Source organism: Hypanus sabinus, chromosome 31 (genome assembly GCF_030144855.1).
Source record: "Hypanus sabinus isolate sHypSab1 chromosome 31, sHypSab1.hap1, whole genome shotgun sequence".
Classification (NCBI taxonomy): domain Eukaryota; kingdom Metazoa; phylum Chordata; class Chondrichthyes; order Myliobatiformes; family Dasyatidae; genus Hypanus; species Hypanus sabinus.
The window spans coordinates 8,798,300-8,821,188 of NC_082736.1; the positions used below are offsets into that span (position 1 = coordinate 8,798,300).

A 22,889-nucleotide genomic window follows, 5' to 3' on the forward strand; every position below is an offset into this window, starting at 1 on the left:
CAAAACATTGCAGGGTAGTACAATAATTGATAAATAAGACAAAAGTTATATCAGAGGACACATTTTAATATAATAATAAATGATGCAGATGTCTGTCTAGACGCTGAGTATTAAGGATTCTGATGACTTCGTGGAAGAAACTGTTGCACAGTCTGTTCGTGAGTGCCCGATTGCTTCGGTAATATTTTACCGGATGCCAGGAGGGAGAAGATCTTTTATGAGGGGTGCGTGGGGTCATTCACAATGCCGTTCAATTTACGGGTGCAGAGTGTGGTGTAAATGTCTGTAATAGCGGGAAGAGACACCTCCGATGATCTTCTCTGTTGACTTTACTATCCGCTGCAGGGTCCTGTGATCGGATATGGTGCAATTTCCGAAACAGGCAGTGACGCAGCAGTTCAGGATGCTCTCGGTACATCCTCTGTTGAATGCGATGAGGACAGGGGTGGGAAAAGGACTTTTATCAGCCTTCACAGAAAGTAGAGACACTGATGTGCTGTCTTGGCTACGGAGCTGGTGTTGAGAGAGCAGGTGAGATTCTCCGTCAGATGAACACCAAAACATTTGTTGCTCTTAACAATCTCTACCGAGAAGCTGTCGATGTTCAGCGCAGGGTGGTCGCTCCGTGCCCTCCTGAAGTCAAGAACAATCTCTTTGTTTTTGTTCACATTCAGAGACCGGTTGTTGGCTCTGCACGAGTCCTTTAGCTGCTGCACCTCCTCTCTGTATGCTGACTCGTCGTTCTTGCTGATGAGACCCACCACGGTCTTCTCATCGGCGAAGTTGATGATGTAGTTCGAGCTGTGTATTGTTGTACAGTCGTGGGTCAGCAGAGTGAACAACAGCGGACTGAGCACGCAGCCCTGTGGAAACTCCGTGATCAGTGTGATGGTGTTGGAAATACTGCACCCGATCTGGACTGACTGAGGTCTCCCAGTCAGCCCGCATCTTCTATACCTCTTTCAAGTAACGTCTCCTCCTGATCCTTCGAAAGTGAAAACTGCTCCTTTCCTCAACATGTTCTCACAAGACATGTTTTATGAATTATAAAGTTCAATGTAAATTTACAGTCAATGTTTACACTTGTCACCTCATACTAACCTAAGATTCATCCTCCTGTTGTCCTTGGCAGTAAGCACATCTGGTTCCATGGTGTAATGGTGAGCACTCTGGACTCTGAATCCAGCAATCCGAGTTCGAGTCTCGGTGGAACCTATTACTTGAATTATACCCAGTGGATTATCTGTGACAATTTTAGTGAGAGGGCTCTTCGGTCGTGAGACCACGCCTTTGTGTCTGAAGGCCCTACAGAAGGATTGGGTACGAGTATACGACCTGAACGGAGTACGAGCTCCGTGATGCTGATGGAGGATACAGTATTTTCGAAACTCGAAGACATACATGATGTCTGTAGTTTATATTATTCTCCTTCAGTTTTTTTTAAAGAAAGTGTTTTCTTTCTTGTTGGCGTCATGTTATTTTATTGAGTGTGTGTGGGGGGGGCGGGGTTGGTTGGGATTTGAAGTCTTATATTCCTGTTGGCGTTTTCAGATGTGAGTGATCATAGCAGATGCATGTGTGGCTGAGGAGCTGGTGCAAGGGCAGGGTTTCAAGATTCTGGATCATAGAATCATGGGGTCATAGAAAAGTGCAGCACAGAAACAGGCCCTTTATTCCATTTGATCCGTGCTACATCATTTAAACTGCATAATCCCATTGACCTGCACTGGAGCAATATCGCTCCATACCCCTACCATGCACGCACCTATCCGAATTTCCCTTAAATATTGAAATCAAACTTGCATGCACGTTCCAACACTGTCACAACCATCTGAGTGACGAATTGTCCTTTCCTGTTCTGCATAAACTTTCAACTTTCACCCTTAACTCATGACCTCTGTTTGTAGTCCCTCCCAACCCTCGTTGAAAAAGCCCGCTTGCATTTACCCAATCACTTGGACTTCATCTGTGCAGAGGTGATCGATACCAAAGGGATGGTATGCATCTTCACTGGAAGGGGGTGGTAGTCAGTGTGCTGAGGTTCATTGCTGCTTTTTCACTACACGTTTTCCAGCAAATGATCATCGCACTTGGCAAACAAGAGAAAATCTACAGATGCTGGAAATTCGATTAACAAACACAAAATGTTGGAAAAATAATTCTTCAATAAATGCTGCCTGAACTGCTGAGTTCTTCCAGGAATGTGTGTGGGTTGACCATCGTACGTAATAGTCTGTAACTTCCCTTTGGAATTGAAGACAATTCGATGTGGCTGAACTGAGGCGAGGCAGCTGATCCTTTGCTGAGAGCGAGGAGGACACAAGCTTCGATCGATGCCAGCGCTCTGCTGAAGGCCAAATGGAGGTAATGAGTTTCGGGCAAAATTGAGTCTGTGTTTTACGTTGGTAACAAAGTTAGATCTGTGAAGGGAGCACTGGTCTGAACTGCCCAGAGAAATTACACTTCCCAGTGGAACTGTTCTGAACGCTGACATTAAATTTCTTGTAATGGACTGCATGAATCCTCATCTCTGAAGCTGCTTCATGAGGATGAACGTGGTGTCTGTTATTGCTACTACGGGTAATGTGATCAGATTTAGGTAACTGTCCGTACAATACCTATGTCACCAGTAATATCACAACTCCTGTTGATAGCACTGACAAAGTCGGCTGGCCGGCCTACTGTATTATTGTACCAGGGTATCCCCTTTCTATATAACTGTTGTCTTTAGTCTGAACAATCGGTGTCAATGGGTTATTACAATTTGGCGTATGCAGTACCAAATAGATACCATCTGCCGACGTTGAATGATGAAGGAGACTGAACAACGTTACTGGATTGTAGTGATCCTGTTCTGGGACCGTGGATAGACAGAAAAAGCCAGAGAAAGCAGGATGTGGCCACACATTTTAAATCCACGTCCCATTGTCCAGCAGAGAAAGCAGGAACTCCCTGTGGCCCATATTTTAACTCCCATTCTGATATGTCTATCCATAGCTTTGTCTACTCTCAAGATGAAGCCACAATCAAGTTGGAGTAACAAGTGGGTAGCCTCCAACCTGATGGCATGAACATTACATTCTCTAACTTCCGTTAATGCCCATGCTCCCCTTCTTAACCCATCCCTGATTTATTTATTTTCCCCTCCTTTTTTTCACTCTGCCCATCGCACTTTTACTTGTTCTCCATATCCCTCTGGTGCTCTCACCCCCCTTTCTTTCTCCCTAGGCCTCCCGTCCCGTGATACTTTCCCTTCTCCAGCTCTGTATCCATTTTGCCAATCACTTTTCCAGCGCTCATATTTACCCCACACACTCCGGTCTTCTCCTATCATTTCGGATTTCCCCACCCCCCTCCTACTTTCAAATCTCTTGCTCTCTTTCCTTCCAGTTAGTCCTGACGAAGGATCTCGGCCGGAAACGTTGACTGTGCTTCTTCCTACAGATGCTGCCTGGTCTGCTGCGCTCCACCAGCATTTTGTGTATGCTGCCATTGTAAACTGTGTCCGCCACACTTCTCTCCGGGATCCTGCAACAGCCGCTCTTTGTAAACCTGTCTGGCTCCGTGTCCTGCAGAAACAAACACAAGGAGATCGGGACCAAACATGGATTTCCTCCCTGGTTTGGGGAGAAGAGGCAGCAATGCACATCACCGGCAGCTCCTTCCCACCCCGCCTTCACAGCCCTACCTAACCCAACCCGGGAATAGCGTCTCCCTACCCACTCACTCCGCATTCCGTGCTCAGTCATTGTTACATTCCGCCTCTTTCTCGCAAACGCCATCTCCGGAGTCAGTGCCGATCTCCGATTCTGTCTGGAGAGCTGCTCACAGAGCGATAAGCTGCTGCTGGAAGGTGGACACCTGTAGCGCCCTACTCCCGGGCCCATGAGCTCTCTATTCGCGGCTGTTGTAAAACCGCTCTCGGGCATGTGATGTGTTCTGCTGTCCTGTCAATCAGGTCAAGGGGCGGAACGGCGCTGCGCATGCTCTCATGTTTGAATGACGTCATAGACCGAAACATCGCTGTTCCTTACCACAGTTCACTTTCTGAGCGTCTGTTCGGAGGTTCCGAGGCTGCGGGAGGGTGAGGGTGGGTTTAAAACGGGCATTAAACATATTGCCCACTTGGCTTAGTTCTTTCCAAAGTGTTTCAGCTGTTCTCCCTGCATTCGACAGTCACTCGGACAGACTGAGGGAATCGGCATGAGTGCTGCGAAGTGAGTGAGTTAATATCTCACAGCAACAGCCCGTATTTCATGTTTCGAAGTGACGGAATCGGTGACCGAGTGTAACGCCGAACGGCGCTCAATTATAGACCCGTTCATGGATTACTAGAGAAAAGGTGCTGAACACAACGTTCTCGATGATCTCTCCCGTCCTGGGCTATCTGCTGACTGGGTTGTTTCATATTCTAAATGACCACTTCAACACAGCTTTGTTTTGTTCAAAAAATTCTCTTGTATTTCCAATTTTAATTTCCAGCAGGAAAACAGTCTCCGCGTCAGGGAATCGAACCCTGGTCTACCGATTGTTTGGAGGGGAGAATGAGAAACCACACTAATGAGAAATAATGGAGGTTATGGAATCTGTCACACGGATTACAAACAAGAGAAAATTTGCAGAAACCGGAAATCAAAGTAATTCACACAAAATGCTGGAGGAACTCAGCAGTCCAGGCAGCATCGATGGAAATGAGTCGACGTTTCTGTCTGAGACCCTTCATCAGGGCCATCATACGGATGCCAGGGTATATTAGAGCTCACAGAGTCATTTTGATATCTGTTGAGTGTAGATCAGGCGCCTTTCACCCGTCCCCTCTCACTTTGTGACTGGAGTGGCCTCAGGATTCTTTAGCAATTCCGTGAGTTCAATGACTGGCCAAAGGAAGGGCTCCCATTAACGTCCAACTGCGTGTTCTTTCCATTGTTTGAAACATTTATAATCAGGATTTGTTTCCCCCTTCGCTGATGCGTGAGGCAGGGAACTATTTCTAGCTCCGACTCACTCAAGAGCCGATTTGCTCCCCAAATTTCATCAGGATGTGAACTTTGCAAAAAGGGGGGAGAAGGCGTTGGACCTAGTTTATACAAATATACCCGAAGCATACCAGGCGGAGCCCCGCCCCCACCTCGGTTACACAGACCACATCTCTGTTATGCCAACCCCAGCATACAGACCGCTGGTCAGGCGCTCCAGACCAGTTCAGAAGCAGGTGAAAACCAGGCTAGCAGGAGCCATCTCTGCTCTTCAAGACTGTTTTGAGCACACTGACTGGCACATGTTCAGGGAGGCTGCAACTGATGGCGACTCTACCAACTTAGAAGAGTAAACGGCATCAGCGACTAGCTACATAAGCAAGTGAATTGATGATGTTACTCTGTCCAAGGCCATCACTATACGCGCTAACCAGAACCATGGATGACCGTGGAGGTGCTTTCGCTGCTGAGGACCCGTGACTCCGCCTTCATAGCAGGCAACAAGGCAGCCCCATCAACAGCAAGGGCCAAATATTACCGGGCCATCAGAGGGGCAAAGCGTGCACACGCCCAGCGAATCGACAGTCACTGCCAGGACAGCGGCGACACGCGGCGCATGTGGAAGGGCATCCAGGATATCACCAATACAGGACGTCATCTGACTGCGGGTGATGCCTCCTCCCAGATGCGCTGAATAACTTCTGCGCCCGTTTTGAGGTGGAAAATGACGTGGTGGCGAGGAAGTCCACCCCCCCCCCCAGACAAGTTACCAGGTGCTGTGTCTCACCGTGGCCGATGTGAGAAAAACCTTGAGCACGGTCAACCCACGGAAGGCTGCTGGACCAGACAACATTCCTGATACAGTGCTCAAAAGACGTGCAGACCAGCTGGTAGATGTTCTCACTGGCATCTTCAACATCTCCCTAAGCAGACCAATCGTTCCAACGTGCTTCAAGGTCACCACCATCGTTCCGGTGCTGAAGAAGTCTTCAGTGTCCTGCGTAAATGACTACCGTACCGTTGCAATCACGTCCATTTTTCATGACGTGTTTGGAGAGGCTCGTCATGAAACATATCAAGACCCTGCTGCCTCCCTCACTAGACCCCTGCAGTTTGGGTACCTGCCCAACCGCTCAGCAGACGACTCCAATGTCATCACCCTCCACCTGGCCCAAACCCACCTCGACAAAATAGACACACATGTTTAGATGCTGTTCATAGACTTCAGTTCAGCATTCGACACAATCATCCCTCAGAAACTGATTGGAAACCTGAGACTATTGGGCCTGAACACCTCCCTCTGCAACTGGATCCTAGACTTCCTGACTGGGGGACCTCAGTCAGTCCGGATCAGGAGCAACATCTCCAACACCATCACACTGAGCACGGGGACCTCCAGGGCTGTGTGCTCAGTCCATTGCTGTTCACTCTGCTGACCCACGACTGTGCTGCAACGGACAGCTCGAACCATATCATAAAGTTCGCCGATGACACGAGTGTGGTGGGTCTCATCAGCAAGAAGGACGAGTCAACTGACAGAGAGGAGGTGCAGTGGCTAAAGGACTGGTGCGGAGTCAACAAACCGTCTCTTAATGTGAACAAAGCGAAAAAAATAGTTTTTGTCTTCAGGACGGCACGGAGCGACCACTGCCCGCTGAACATCGACGGCTCCTCGGTAGAGATCGTTAAGAGCACCAAATTTCTTGGTGTTCACCTAGCGGAGAATTTCACCTGGTCCCTCAACACCAGCTCCATAGCAAAGAAACGCCAGCAGCGTCTCTGCTTTCTGCGAAGGCTGAGAAAAGTCCAACTCCCACCCCCCCCCACAACTTAATCACATTCTACAGCGGATGTATTGAGAGCATCCTGAGCAGCTGTATTACTGCCTGGGTGGTAAATTGCACCATCTCGGCAGTGGATAGTGAGGTCAGCTGAGAAGAACATCCGGGTCTCTCTTCCCGCCATGACGGACATTTACACCACAGACTGCATCCGGAAAGCAAACAACATTATGAAGGACCGCACGCACCGCTCATGCAAACTCTTCTCTCTCCTGCCGTCTGGGAAAAGGCACCGAAGCATTTGCGCTGTCACGACCAGACTATGGAACAGTTTCTTCCCCCAAGATATCAGATTTCTCAATGCCCACAGCCTGGACTTACACCTTGCCCCATTGTCGACTTTATAATTTATCGTAATGCCTGCACTGTTTTGTGCACTTCATGCAGTCCTGGGTAGGTCTGTAGTCCAGTGTATTTTTTTTCTGTTTTTTTTTGTCGTTCAGTCTAGTTTTTGTACTGTTTCATGTAACCCCATGGTCCTGCAAAACGTTGTCTCATTTTTACTATGTACTGTACCAGCAGTTATGGTCGAAATGACAGTAAAATTGACTTGACTTGACTTGCTTTTCCCTGCAGACCAAACAGAGAGTTGTGTTTCTTCGGTCTGTTGGAATGACGCGACATCCACTGGTCGGGATAGGAACTGCAACGGGGTGAGGCATGAGCCTTCAGAAAGCAGCTCGGAAACTGATAATCGAGTTACAGAACTGAATCTTATAGCAAAGGAGACGGTAACTACCCGAATCTCCACTGCATCATCAGGCGATTCCGGTGTAGTGGTGAGCATAGCTGCTTTCTAACCAGTAGACCTGAGTTCGATTCTCGGCCATTTAAAAATTTACAATTTCAGGCTATAAAAATAACCTCTTTTAGAACACTATGTACAAGGAACTCTTGGGACCAAGTCGACCACTCACACTAATTCATGGGCGATTTTCTGTGAGTCGCTGTGTTTTATTAATTATCATTCAGTGTAGTAGATCAGACATTTATTTCATATCCTTCATCTGGGATGAAACCAACTGGACTCCGATTGAACGATCGAGAACCCCAAATTAAATGAAAAACACAACACTTGTTCAGGCAAGTTCGTAAATTCCAAGGATTCCGCTCGAGGAAACACGCACTTTCTGGTCAAATCGAACAGACAGATTTCTGACCAAAGACACCCCACGTCGCAGATATTCTCTCCTGTCCCCTCTTCCACCGGGCGGAAAGCACAAGAGCCTGAACCAACTTATCACAGTCTTATGGATAGTTGCCGTCCCGCTGTTTTGTCTATTGAATCGTTTCCTGGTACGATAAGGTGTACGTTTGACCTCACAAGCCACGTCGCTCTGATGCTGCAGCTTATTATTTACCTGCACTGTTCTTTCCCTGTCGCTGTTACAGTTTATTCTGCATTCTGTTACTGCTTTACCTTGTGCGATCTCAATGCACTGTGTAATGATTTCAACCCTATGATCGGTATGAACGGAGAAGGATTTCACTGTATCTCGGTACGTGTCTGAAATATAACAGTTTAAATTCCCAACGCGGCAGCAGAGGGGAACCCCGGCCTACGTTCAGCGCAGCGTTTACCAGCTGGCAATGAAACACAACAGAGAAGAAACATCTGCCGAGTCATTAGCCGCCAGCCTTTCGGATAACAGCCGTACGCGCTCACCGATGCGACGCAGAGGCGGATTTTGAGAAAAGTAGGAATAAATGGTTCAATTCTGTGTTGTAGACCGTGACCAACAATTGCTGCTGGTCTTGACCCGTTTTTTCATAGTCTACATGACCGGTTTGCATCAGAGAGTTACGGACAATATCAATCTGAAAATGTTGGAAATACACGGTTATCAGGACTCGAAGCTGCACGAGGAACTCCCAATGGATCCCGGGTCCATCGCCGAACAAATCGGCCACGACTAAACACTCCCTTCTGATTTCCCTTCTGATGTTTATCCAAACGGAAGAAGTGCTGCGCCTGTCCATTCACCTCCTAACACACAACATGCAGTCCTTCCAGCAGAGGAAGCACTTCAGCTGTGAGTTTGCCTGGACCATCTACTGTCTAGGGAGCTCCCAATACGACCTCATCTCCAACTGCGAGACACAAGATTAATTGGGGAAGCATTTTGTCGAGCAACCTTGCTCCGTCCGCAACGAGCAGGATTTCCCAATGGTCAAACATTTTATTTCCACTGCCCATTCCCATTCTGACATGATGGTCCATGGATTCCTCTACTGCCACGATGAAGCCACTCTCGGGATGGAGAAGCAGCTCTTCATATTCCGTCTGGGTAGCCCTCAGCCTGATAGTACGAACAAGGATTTCTCTCATCCGGGAATTTCTCCATTCTCCTCTCTTTGTTTCAATTTTCCATTCGGGATTCCCTCTTGCGTCTTCACTTTTCCTCGCACGTCTACCGCCTCCCTCTAGTCATCCAATCTAATTTCTGCTTTTCAACTTTTTTTTCCTTTCCACCAATCACCACCCATCCTCTCATTTGTTTCCCTTTCTCCAAAATGTCTACATTTTATTCTTACTTGGCTTCAACTATCATCTCCCAGTTTTCAAAACTCCCCTTTCCCCAACATATTACCTTCCATCCTCACCTGGCCTCACAAATCACCTTGTCGCTTGAACTCCCTTCTCTTCCCCAGCTTTCTTAATCTGGCTTCTTCAACCTTCCTTTCCAGTACTGATGAAAGAACATGGCCTGACACTTCGATGTTTTTATTTCTCTCCATAGATGCTGACTGACCTGCTGAAGTCCTCCAGTGTTTTGTGTGCGTTACTCTGATCCTTGTGCCAAAAAAATCCCCATCTTCCCCCGTCGCCCACCCGGCCTTTGACTCCTTTCGTCCCCTTCTTTCATTACCATAGTCTGCCGTGCTGGACGTTTCCCGCAGTTTTATTGTTCATACAATATAGAAATAAAAGCCCCGATTATAACAGACACAGTCACTCAGATCCGCGGCTTTTCCTTTGCCCGATCACGTTGGCCCATTTTTTCTGAAACTGAAAAATACCTTATTTTCTCCCTTTCCCAGTGGGGACGAATGGGTCACCTGAAACATTAAATTTGTTTCCCTTTATACAAATGTCACCGACGTGCGTAAACTTCGCAGTGGAGCAGCAAGTCGTTGCTTTATTTGACTTACACGTTGATGTGAACAAGATGTGAAACATCTCGGCTCCTGGTTCACAAAACGACAAGTGGATGTGAGATCCGTGAGGCAACCACCGGCCACTAGAGGGCACCGAGTGTCTGGGTCCCGGGCAGCAGCGCATAACACTTCAAAGCTCAAAGTAAATTCATTACCAAAGCACAAATATGCCACCGTTAGATGCGTTTCCTTACGGCGATTTACAGTAAGAGCAAATAAGCAGAATATAATCAATGAAAGAGGCACACAAGACGGACAATTAATGTAGAAAACATAGCAGACTGTGAAAATACAAAAACATAAAATAAAATAATAACAACAATAATAATAATAATAATAATAATAATAATAATAATAATAATAATAATAATAATAATAATAATAATAATAATAATAATAATAATAATAATAATAATAATAATAATAATAATATAAAGTTAACCAATGGGGGAGCATCTCTCCATGGAAAACATCCCCATGAGCTGGGCAGACAAGATGTGAAGAAGCAAACGTGCAACGCTTGGCTCAGAGTTGGAGACCTCTTCCCAGAAACAGAGGAGTTCCTTGTGGAATTACTGGGCCAGGTGGTTAACCGAAAAACATTAGAAATACATATAAACGTCCCACAAATTAATGACGATAAATGCAAAAAATGACAAGAGCCACTAGGCACAATCTAACACATTACAGGATTGAGCAGCAGTTGAACTCAATCTGATTACTTACACAAGGACAAAGCCACTATACTCTACACCACTAGAATGGTCGGCAGTCCGCAGCTATTGAGGTTTGTGTTATCGTCAGTACGCCCGGACTTCAGGTTTTACACGCTTGAGCTGAGAAAGTGATAATAATAATAACAAAGCAAAAATATCGACAGCATGAAATGTCGATTTTGAAAGTGAGTTGTGGAAACAGACAGTGTTGCTGTGAGTGAAGTTGACTGAATTAATCACTCTGTTTCAAGTGACGATAACATAAATTTAAACGTGAAATACATTGGTGCCCTGTACGAGTTTCTGCTGGTTTGATCGTCCATGTACAATATATTTAGTTTATATTTATTCAGTCAATAGAAACGTAAGCAAGACGGGTCGTGGAAGTGGTTTTCTCTCTATATGTGGATATATGTCTTTTTTAATGAATGTATTAGGGACAGCATCGAGCGCACTAAACGAAAGGCAAAGGCCACGGGATCAGCAGCGCCCTGGATAGGTTGGAACCACCAACATTTTGGATAACAGCCGAACAGAGATCGGTATTACGACTGGCTTTTTACAATCTGTATCCGTGAGAGGGATCAGAGAGTCAAAATAGAAATAAACACGTAGTCGGCAGGATTTGAACCTGCGCGGGGAAACCCCAATGGATTTCTAGTCCATCGCCTTAACCACTCGGCCACGACTACAAGTGCTCTCGTGTTCTTCCACCTATAATTTATATTACGGTAGAGTCAGATAGAGTTATTTACCAAATTAAACAACGGGCACGTCGGTTTAGCCAATGACGTTTTGCAGAATACATCCCTTTTGGAATAAAGTTTGGAACTGGGGTTTAGATGTTAATTTACATCCTTTGACGTGTATTACTTCACATGTCGTCATTGCATTGCTCTTTGTTCTAGTGGTTACCCATGGTATTTTCCCTAGTATGTGTTTTGGAGCAACTTTAATAACTTCAGTGTGTTGGAGCACCATGCCTTTACACATTTATTATTGCTGATTTTGTTTGATTTCATACAGGTATATTCCATTTCAATATATAAACATAGAAAACCTACAGCACAATGAATTTACTTCGTCTCGCATGTTGTGCTAAACATGTACTAAATTTAGAATTTACCTTGGTTTACGCATAGCCCTCTATTTTACTACGATCCATGTACCATTTTTTCTAAACTCCATATAGCAATAATACTAGTTCCTGTTAAATAACCGATGCACAGTATGGTATGAAATAGGGTACTCTTATCATGTTTCTTCATGCTTTTGTTCGGATAATATTTTAAACACTTATTTGTATTTTTCATATAGTCATGAATGCTGCTGTTCCTTCTGTGCCATATTCACTGATACATATTAACGGTAATGTTATTTCCAGGATTTTCCGTGGACAGAAAAAGATGAGATGTTGGCCACGGAGGATATAAAATATGTAAGATAACATCGAACTCGAATGGCTCAAGGACAGTGGAAGCAGACAGATCAAGTGTCTTTGTACCAGCCAACTGCATGGAAATGAAGATGTCATTTTGTGGAACCGTTTTACATCTTCCATTTTGTGAGAGGAAAATTTCTATGTTTTAAAACAAACACAAAGTTGCTTCAGGTCATCTCGGGTTTAAGAGATCTTTTCCAAATTCGAAGTTATTTGTGAAGTGTTTTTGATATAACATGCACATGTGTGAATGTTGGGGTCAATGTCTGTCTGGAGTTATTTAAACTGGTTTCTAAAGGGAACAAAGATCCATAAATTACCAATTGACGCTTACTGGGAAGAGGAAAATAAATGGGTGCTGGCCTGGAGAAGAGTCAACAAAATGGAGATTTCAAGCCGATCAGATCACGTACGGCCAATGACACTGGAATGGGATAAATGAATTGGAAATTATGAATATAAAAGTGGAAACCGAATGTGCTAGCAGCGATAACTCTGTTCTGAAACACACCATCGCAAGGAAGAATCCACCAAGTCAGTGACTGGGAGAAGAAAGGATCGATCACGTGGCCACCTGAGCTGCCTTAATTTGGTGATATAGTTGGGGAAAGTAGTCTGAGTGAGTATTGGTACAGAGGGAACAGCAGAATTCTTGTTTCTGAGTTGCTGGCCCGGTATTGACATAGTTACGTTGTTATTTACCCGGAGACAGTAAAGTGCGAGATTTGATTATTACAGGTTACAGAGCGATTTTCGAAAGCTAGTTCCATTGTCAACACTAGTAGGACGATCGATGGCCTGGAACAAAAATACTCTTCCAAATGCACTTCAAAAATACCATTTCTTATCTTACACACACAAAAAAAATGGTCTGGTTAATTTTGCAGAAGTTGAAATGTCCGATCTTTGTAACTCTATCCACGTAACATTTCTGTGTGATTTGCCAGCAGATCTGCTCCTCAATCTTCTACCAACTATGGAGGGAATCGCAGTATTATCCCAGCAAATTGGTTGTTGGTTATTAGTTTATTTATTCCTAAACTCAGCTGACACCTACGAGGGGTTTCGTGCCCTAAGATAGAAGGAGTCAGTTTTATAAAAACCGAACACCATTATTTTTTCAAAATAGTCCCCTCCAACATTTACACACTTAGTCCAGAGTTGTGGAGCATACCGATCTTGGACCTCCAGAAAGAGTCCAGAGTAGGGGCGATTGCTAAGTTCGTGGACTGAGGCACATGGAGATGAGTTACACTGCGCTCGTTGCATGCACACGCTGTTCAAGTCTCAGAGTGATTGTGCAGAACGTTAGAAGATAATAATTCATTGGAGTGATTGATAAATTCGTGGCCTACGGTGGAAAGGGATGAGTTATTAACTTCAAACTTTCCGAATTATCACTCAAAGACTTAACTTGCTTGTGGATATAGCGAAAGCTGTATAACTCATCTCCTTCTACCGTAGGCCACGAACTTATCAATCGCCTTCGTAAATATACATCGTTTTTTCTAAAGAACATGCACAATCTGGATTTGTTTTCCCAGTTGCTGATGTGTGCAACAGGCACCATTTGAAGTCCTTTCGACTATCTGAGAGTTCGGCTGTCACTCAGTCCGGTCGCTGGTGAATGCTCATTGGCTGTTGTATAACTCTCGGGTGTTATGGAAAATAGACAATAGACAATAGGTGCAGAAGTAGACCATTCGGCCCTTCGAGCCTGCGCCGCCATTTTGAGATCATGGCTGATCAACTACCATCCATACCCGGTTCCTGCCTTGTCCCCATATCCCTTGATTCCACTATCCATAAGATACCTATCTTGCTCCTTCTTGAAAGCATCCAGAGAATTGGCTTCCACTGCCTTCCGTAGCCGTGCATTCCAGACCCCCACAACTCTATGGGAAAAGAAGTTTTTCCTTAACTCTGCACTAAATGACCTACCCCTTATTCTCAAACCACGCCCTCTGGTACTGGACTCTCCCAGCATCTGGAGCATATCTCCTGCCTCTATCTTGTCCAATCCCTTAATAATCTTATATGTTGCAATCAGATTCCCTCTCAATCTCCTTAATTCCTGCGTCTACAAGTCCAGGCTCTCTAACCTCTCTGTGTAAGACAGTCCTGACATCTCAGGAATTAATCTTGTGAATCTACGCTGCACTTCCTCTACAGCCAGGATGTCCTTCCCTAAACCTGGAGACTAAAACTGTACACAATACTCTAGGTGTGGTCTCACCAGGGCCCTGTACAAATGCAAAAGGAGTTCCTTGCTGTTGTACTCAATTCCTTTTGTAATAAAGGCCAACATTCCATTAGCCTTCTTCACTGCCTACTGCACTTTCTCATTCACCTTCAGTGACTGATGAACAAGGACTCCTAGTTCTCATTGCATTTCTCCCTTACCTAACTTTACACCGTTCAGTTGATAATCGGCCTTCGTGTTCTTACTCCCAAAGTGGATAACCTCACGCTTATTCACATTAAATGTCATCTGCCAAGTATCTGCCCACTCACCCAGCCTATCCAAGTCACCCTGAATTCTCCTAACATCCTCATCACATGTCACACTGCCAACCAACTTAGTATCATCAGCAAACTTGCTGATGTTATTCTCAATGCATTCATCTAAATCGTTGACGTAAATCGTAAACAGCTGTGGTCCCACTACCGAGCCCTGTGGCACCCCACTAGTCAACACTTGCAATTCCAAGAAACACCCATTAACAGCGACCCTTTGCTTTCTATCTGCCAGCCAGTTTTCTATCAATGTCAATATCTTCCCCCCCATTGCCATGAGATTTGATTTTTCCCACCAATCTCCTATCTGGGACCCTATCAAATGCCTTCGGAAAATCGAGGTACACTACATCCATTGGATCTCCCTGGCCTACCTTCCTGTTACATCCTCGAATTGCTCCAATAGATTAGTCAAGCATGATTTGCCCTTGGCAAATCCATGCTGGCTCGGCCCAATCCTATCAGTGCTATTTAGATATGCCACTACTTCATCATTAATGGTGGACTCAAGCATCTTCCCCACCACCGATGTCAGGCTGACAGGTCGATAGTTCTCTGTTTTCTCCCTCCCTCCTTTCTTAAAAAGTGTGATAACATTAGCCATTCTCCAATCCTCAGGAACTGATCCTGAATCTAAGGAAGATTGGAAAATGATTAACAATGCATCCGCAAATTCCAGGGCCACCTACGTTAGTACCCTAGGATGCAGACCATCTGAACCTAGGGATTAGACAGCCTTCAGTCCCATCAGTCTACTCATCACCGTTTCCTTCCTAATGTCAATCTGTTTTATTTCCTCCGTTACCCTATATCCTTGGCCCATCCATACATCTGGGAGTTTGTTTGTGTCTTCCTTAGTGAAGACAGATCTAAAGTACTTGTTAAATTCTTCTGCCATTTCTCTGTTTCCCATAACAATTTCACCCAATTCGTTCTTCAAGGCCCCAATATTGTTGTGAACTCTCTTATTTCTCTTCACATGCCTAAAAAAAAAGCTTTTGCTATCCTCCTTTATGTTCCTGGCTAGCTTGCGTTCGTACCTCATTTTGTCTCCCCGTATTGCTTTTTTTAGTTAAGCTCTGTTGCTCCTTAAAGAAATTCCCAATCATCTGTCCTTCCACTCACCTTAGCTCTGTCATACTTCCCTTTTTTAATGCTATATAATTTCTGAATTCCTTTGTCATCCACTGTGGCCCCTTTCCCCCCTTTGAATCCTTCCTTCTCCGGGGGATGAACTGATTTTGCACCTTGTGCATTATTCCCAAGGATACCTGCCATTGCTGTTCCACTGTCTTTTCTGCGAGGATATCCGTCCAGTTAATTTTGACTAGCTCCATTTCTTGGCTCCATAGTCTCCTTTGTTGAACTGCAACACTGATACCTCCGAGCGACCCTTATCTTTCTCAAATTGCAGATAAAAAACATCATATTATGATCACTACCTCCTTATGGCTCTTTTACTTCAAGATCGCTTTTCAAATCCTATTCATTACATAACTCTAAATCCAGAATATCCTTAACCCTGGTTGGCTCTCGTAGGAGCTGTTCCAAGAATGCATACCTTAGACACTCTACAAACTCCTTATCCTGGGGTCCAGCACCAACCTGATTCTCCGAGTTCACCTGCATGTAGAAATCCCCCATAACTACTGCGACATTACCTTTGCCACATGCCAATGTTAACTCCCTATTCAACTTGCACCCAATTTCCATGCTACTGTTTAGTGGCCTCTAGAACACACCCATTAGGGTCTTTTTGCCTTTACTTTAACTCAATTCTATCCACACAGACTCCACTTCTCCTGATCCTACGCCCCCCCTTGCAAAGGACTGAATCTCATTCCTCATCAACAGGGACACCCCACCCGCTCTGCCTAGATTTCTGTCCCTACGATAGCACGTATACCCTTGTACATTCATTTCCCAGATCTGATCTCCCTGCAGCCATGTCTCTGTTATCCCAACAACATCATAGTTACCCATTCGTACTTGAGCTTCAAGTTCATCTGCCTTATTTCTGACACTTCCTGCATTCAGATATAGAATTTTTAGCCGGTTTCTCTTCTCTCTGTTTGAATCTCTGCCTATTGTGCTTAACCTAGCTCCCCGAACTCCCACCGTGCTATACGCACGTAGAAATTCGTTGTCATTCCTAAATTTACTTATTCTTTCTGCACTTTTAACTCCATGTTCCATGAGACCATCCCTCTGTACATGTGTCCTCTTTATCACCTGTTCCGCCTCACCTTTCTCTACTACACAATTAATATTCCGGAACCGTGTAGTCCCCACCTGTCCTTTATTCTTCATCTCGCTATCCGCTCTCACATTCTGGATCCCCGCCCCCTGCAAATTTAATATAAACCCCACCCCCCCAAGAAGCACTAGCAGACTTCCCTGCAAGAATGTTAGTACCGCTCCGGTTCAGGTGTAAACCGTCCCTTTGAACGGTTGGATAACTGTTGTATAACTCCCTCTGTTTGAGAATGGCGATGTCAACTGGCCGCAATAAAACCTGCTGCAGAGTGAGGATTGATCCGACAGAGAACAGCTCGGGGTCAGTGGAATCACATGGAAGATGGGAGATGCTACACTACTCGAAACTCCTGCAACATGGTGCGATAGTAGTATAGGGATGAGCATAGCTGCCTTTCAATCAACGCTCCCGGGTTCCATTTCAGGCGATCGCGATGTGTTGTACCTGTTTTCCAGCACCTGTCTCACAAACATCTCGGCCGGGTATCACTCAGCCACATTACTTCCTTCACTATGAAATGAACATTTCTGCCCGTCGTTCGTCTGCCATTTTAGCCCAATGTTACTCTTTCCACATGTCTTACGGCCATCGTGTGTTGGTCTTGTCCTATCAGAGAAGTCCCCCGTTTCACTTCCCACCCAACTTCTCACTTTCTTTGACACTGAAAACTATCTTCTTACTCGCCATTTCCAGTTGAGTGTCACGATCAGAAAGGTTAATCCCGTTTTATCACTCACAGATGTTTCTTGAGTTTTTCCGGTATTCTCTGTTCAACCAGTTCAGTACCAGACACAGCTTTATGCTGCGGAGAACAAGATGTGTTGGGCAATTGCCGAGCACGACAGGAATTGTCCTTTTACCCGCGAAATTCCCAACAAATCCCAGAAAATGATGGAGTGAGTAGACGGAAACTTAAATTGGAAGCACAAGTTTTTAATTTTTAGTGAAAAGTGTGTTGTGTACACAGGTGACGTGACGACGATTTGCGGTAAAATATTCTGCTGAAGAATAGCAGACGAAGGTTTTGATCTGCCGGCCTCTGGATAACGGGCGCAGCACGTTCCCACCGCGCCATTCTGCTGATCGCTACATATCTCCGTTCTTCTCCTGTCTTTTTATTTGTTAATGTTTCTGCTTTTCCCCGATTATCAATTGTTTTGTTTGTTGGGATATTTTGCCTGTCTAATTTCCCTCACATCTCTCTCACGCTTTTACCTTCCTCCCCGTCCTACTTTCCCTCTTCATCACTTCCTACGCCATCCGGTTATTATCCGGTCGCTGTGCTCCAACCCAGCCGGATATCTCGTCCAGACATTTCAGCAACGGATATGATTTTCATTATGATTCTGACCCTATTCCTACGGCCCTGTAGTCAGACACACAGGTTATTTCCCTCTGTGTCTTCTTGTCTTCCTCATTTTTGTCTGCGGCTGTTATTTAGGTTATAAACACAGGAGATTCTGCAGATGCTGCAAATCCAGAACACAGAATGCTGGAACAAATCACCAGGTCATACAGCATCTATGGGGAGGAGTAAACAGTCGATGTTTCGGGCGGAGATGCCGCCTTGCCCGCTGAAATTCTCCTCCACTTTGTGTATGTTACTTTGGTCTGTCTTCGACGGAAAGAGCAGCGACGGTAGTCTGAGGTGCAGCGGGGAATACACCCACACTCCGGGATTTATTTTACCAATCCCGAGACTCTTTCACCTCCCAGACCGTCCATATGATCGAATGAGGTCAGAATTCCGTCAGTTCTGAATGGACCGGAGATCGCTGGGTCTCAATGTTAGAAACTCTATCATTTGTAGGGTCTTGCCGTCGGATGCCTTGCTATTCTCATACCAGACGGTTTAGAAAGTGGTTAGATCTCTTGTGAAATAAGAGATCTAAATTAAGAGTGTTTAGTTCTCATGTAAAATAAAAGCTAAGTTAGAATAGTGGCAGGGGAAGTCTCACTGGCTTCAGTCTCCTCAGGAGCTGGACACACCGGTGTGATGTCTTGGTGATCTCTGTGGGCGACTTTGGTGGTCCACTCTCTCTCTTGAGGAGTCATTTCTTGATTCAACAGATTTAGTTGATTTAGTCAGCTCCTATTTGTTTCTGTTTCTGCAATGGGATGAAGCGCATTCTCCAGCAGGATTTATTGTCTGAGAAATCGATACAGCGAACGATTTGGAATATCGAGAAAGAGACTCCTGGGCAAGGTCTTCTCGTTCTTTTTCTCCAGTCCTGATGAAGGTTCTCGGCCGGAAAGGCGGAGTGCGCTCTTGTGCTGCCCTGTAGAAAATAGATGACAATAAGATACCTCAACGCACGATGGTTTAATCTTTCCAACCAAATAGTAAATAGTGAAAAAGATAACAGAGTTTAGTACATTCCAGGCGAAAGCCAGTGGATTTCCTTGAATCTACCAATGATGAGATGGCCTCTTGTTTTAAAGCGCACTGACGGAAAATTGTCGTTGGCCGCAGCTGACATAGCAGAGGATGGTTTCGATCCATCGACCTCTGGGTTATGGGCCCAGCACGCTTCCGCTGCGCCACTCTGCTATAAGAAAACAACATTGCTCTTCCATGAATGATGTGCAATCTCTTGCGGGTGTGTGTGTGTGTGTGTGTGGATCAGTCTCTGGGTGTTTGCACGTGTGTGTCTTGGTGTGGATGTGTTTTTTTGCGTATCTGTATATGTCAGGGTCTACGGTTCTGTTTGTCTCTTTGTCAGTGCCTGTATATGTCTTTGTCTTGACAATGTCTGTGTTTGTCTCCCTCTATGTCTCTGTGTCTGTATAAAGTCTGCATCCCTCTCTCTGTCTGTTTCTTTCTATGCCTGTGTCGGTGCCTGTAAATGTTTAGGTCTTATCTGCGTCTGTGTATGTCTGGGTTTCCGTCTGTGTCTGTCCATGTTGCATCAATTCCATCTTTCCCCCTTATTCCTACTCACTTACTTAACTTTCTGTCGTTAATTCCTTGTTTTACCTCATTCTGTCTCCACTTTCGTTTCTTTCTTCCTTACTTTCTGGACAACCCGCTGTGTCGTTCATGCTTTATCCCACCTTGCCCCTCGTTCCCCATACTCCGCCAGTGAATGTGTTTTATCTTATTTAATTTTTATCGTGGACAATTCATTCCTCTTCCGGGGCTTCTTACAAAATACGACATTTTGAGCAATAATACTGTATGATAGATGGGCAGGAGCTCGGGGATATAAACGACAGGAAAGATGGATTGAGATTTGTTCAGTTGAATGTAAAAAGCATTAAGAGTGAGTCTGCAAAATTAACGACGGGGAATCAATCTGATGGGATTATGTTACACAGCTTCATCTCCATCAGTCACAGAGACAGATTATAGGAAGGAACAACAACGGGGTTATCACTATGTGTGACTTCAGGATACTCTCTGAGGGTGTTGATTCGAAACGGGATTAAGATGGTGATGGTGAACTTAAGCGATTTCTGGCTGGTGGCTAATGAAACACGAACTATATGTTTGTTAAAATTCTAAATTATAGCCTGCAGTAGTCGTCAGGAGCATCTGTCCCACTTCCGCCAATAGACAATAGGTGCAGAAGTAGACCATTCGACCCTTCGAGCCTGCACCACCATTTTGAGATCATGGCTGATCAACTACTATCAATACCCAGTTCCTGCCTTGTTCCCATATCCCTTGATTTCCTTATGCATAAGATACTTGTCTAGCTGCTTCTTGAAAGCATCCAGAAAATTGGCCTCCACTGCTTTCCGACGCAGTTCATTCCAGGCCCCTACAATTGTCTGGGAGAAAAAGTTTTTCCTTAACTCTGTCTTAAATAACCTACCCCTTATTCTCAAACCATGCCCTGTGGTACTGGATCTGGAACGTATTTCCTGCCTCTATCTTGTCCAATCCCTTAATTATCTTATTTGTTGCAATCAGATCCCCTCTCAATCTCCTTAATTCCAGTGTGTATAAGCCCATTCTATCTAAGCTCTCTGCGTAAGACAGTGCTGACATCACAGGAATTAACCTTGTGAATCTACGGTGCACTTCCTCTGCAGACAGGATTTCCTTCCTTAACCCTGGAGACCAAAACTGTACACAATTCTCCAGGTGTGGTCTCACCAGGGCCCTGTACAAATGTAACAGGCTTTCCTTACTCTTGTACTCAATTCGCTTTGTAATAAAGGCCAACATTCCATTAGCCTTCGCCACTGCCTGCTGCAATTGCTCATTCACCTTCAGAGACGATAAACAAGGACTCCTAGATCTCTTTGTATTCCACCCTTACCCAACTCTACACCGTTCAGATAATAATCTGCCTTCCTGTTCTTACTCCCAAAGTGGATAATCTAACACTTATTCACATTAAACGTCATCTGGCAAGAATCTGCCCTCTCACCCAGCCTATCCACGTCACCCTGAAATCTCCGAGCATCCTCATCACATGTCACACTTCCACCCAGCTTGGTATCATCAGCTAACTTGCTGATTTTATTCTCAATGCCTTCATCTAAATCGTTGACGTAAATTATAAACAGCTGTGGTCCCAATACCGAGCCCTGTGGCACCCCACTAGTCACCATCTGCCATTCCGAGAAAAACCCATTCACCGCTATGCTTTGCTTTCTATCTGCCAGCCAGTTATTTGTCCCTGTCAATGTCTTCCGCCCAATGCCATGAGCTTTGATTTTATCCACCAATCTCCTATGTGGGACCTGATCAAATGCCTTCTGAAAACCGAGGTACACTACATCCACTGGATCTCCCTTGTCTGACTTCCTGGTTACATCCGCGAATAACTCCAATAGAGTGGTCAAGCATGATTTATCCTGGGCAAATCCATGCTGGCTTGGCCCAATCCCATCACTGCTATCTAGATATGCCACTATTTCGTCTTTATTAATGGACTCTAGCATCTTCCCCACCACCCATGTCAGGCTGACAGGTCGATAGTTCTTTGTTTTCTCCCTCCCTCCTTTCTTAAAAAGTGTGATAACATGAGCCATTCCCCAATCCTCAGGAACTGATCCTGGATCTAAGGAACATTGGACAATTATTACCAATGCTTCCGCAATTTCCAGGGCCACCCTCTTCAGTACTCTAGGGTGCAGAGCATCTGGACCTGGGGATCTGTCAGCCTTCAGTCCCATCAGTCTACTCATCACCGTTTCCTTCCTAATGTCAATGTGTTTAATTCCCTCTGTTACCCTATGTCCTTGGCCCATCCATACATCTGGGAGATTGCTTGTGTCTTCCTTAGTGAAGACAGATCTAAAGTACTTATTGAATTCTTCTGCCATTTCTCTGTTTCCCATAACAATTTCACCCAACTGATTCTTTAAGGACCCAACATTGTTCTCATTGTTCTTCACATACCTAAAAAAAAGCTTTTGCTATCCTCCTTTATATTCCTGGCTAGCTTCCGTTCGTACCTACTCTCTGTTCTCCCCGTATTGCCTTTTCAGCTCTGTTGTTCCTTAAAAATTTCCCAATCATCTGTCCTCTCACTCACCTACCTCTGTCATATTCCCTTTTTTTTAATGCTATGCAATCTCTGACTTCCTTTGTCAAGTACTGTGTCCCCTTTCCTCCCTTTGAATCTTTCCTTCTCCGGGGGATGAACTGATTTTGCACCTTGTGCATTATTTCTAAGAATACCTGCTATTACTGTTCCGCTGTCTTTTCTGCTAGGATATCCGTCCAGTTAACATTGGCCAGCTCCTCACTCATGGCTCCATGGTCTCAAATTGCAGATAAAAACTTAATCATATTATGATCACTACCTCCTAATGGCTCATTTACTTCAAGATCGCTTATCAAATCCTTTCCATTACATAATACTAAATCCAGAATGGCCTTGTCACTCGTCGGCTCTCGTACAAGTTGCTCCAATATTGCATCCCTTGGGCACTCTACAGACTCTCTATCCTGGGGACCAGCACCAACCTGATTCTCCCAGTTCACCTGCATGTTGAAATCCCTCATAACTACTGCGATATTAC

The 22,889-nt window shown here is 45.0% G+C and overlaps 3 non-coding genes across 3 annotated transcripts; 1 reads left to right on the forward strand and 2 right to left on the reverse strand.

The window, feature by feature from the left end:
- The first annotated feature begins 1,143 nt into the window (after positions 1 to 1,143).
- trnaq-cug (transfer RNA glutamine (anticodon CUG)) lies at positions 1,144 to 1,215 on the forward strand. Its single transcript has one exon. It is a non-coding gene; the product is annotated as a tRNA-Gln (tRNA).
- A 10,087-nt stretch (positions 1,216 to 11,302) lies between these two features.
- Positions 11,303 to 11,384, reverse strand: trnas-aga (transfer RNA serine (anticodon AGA)). The gene has a single exon. It is a non-coding gene; the product is annotated as a tRNA-Ser (tRNA).
- An 8,002-nt stretch (positions 11,385 to 19,386) lies between these two features.
- Positions 19,387 to 19,458, reverse strand: trnam-cau (transfer RNA methionine (anticodon CAU)). Its single transcript has one exon. It is a non-coding gene; the product is annotated as a tRNA-Met (tRNA).
- Between the last annotated feature and the right edge of the window lie 3,431 nt (positions 19,459 to 22,889).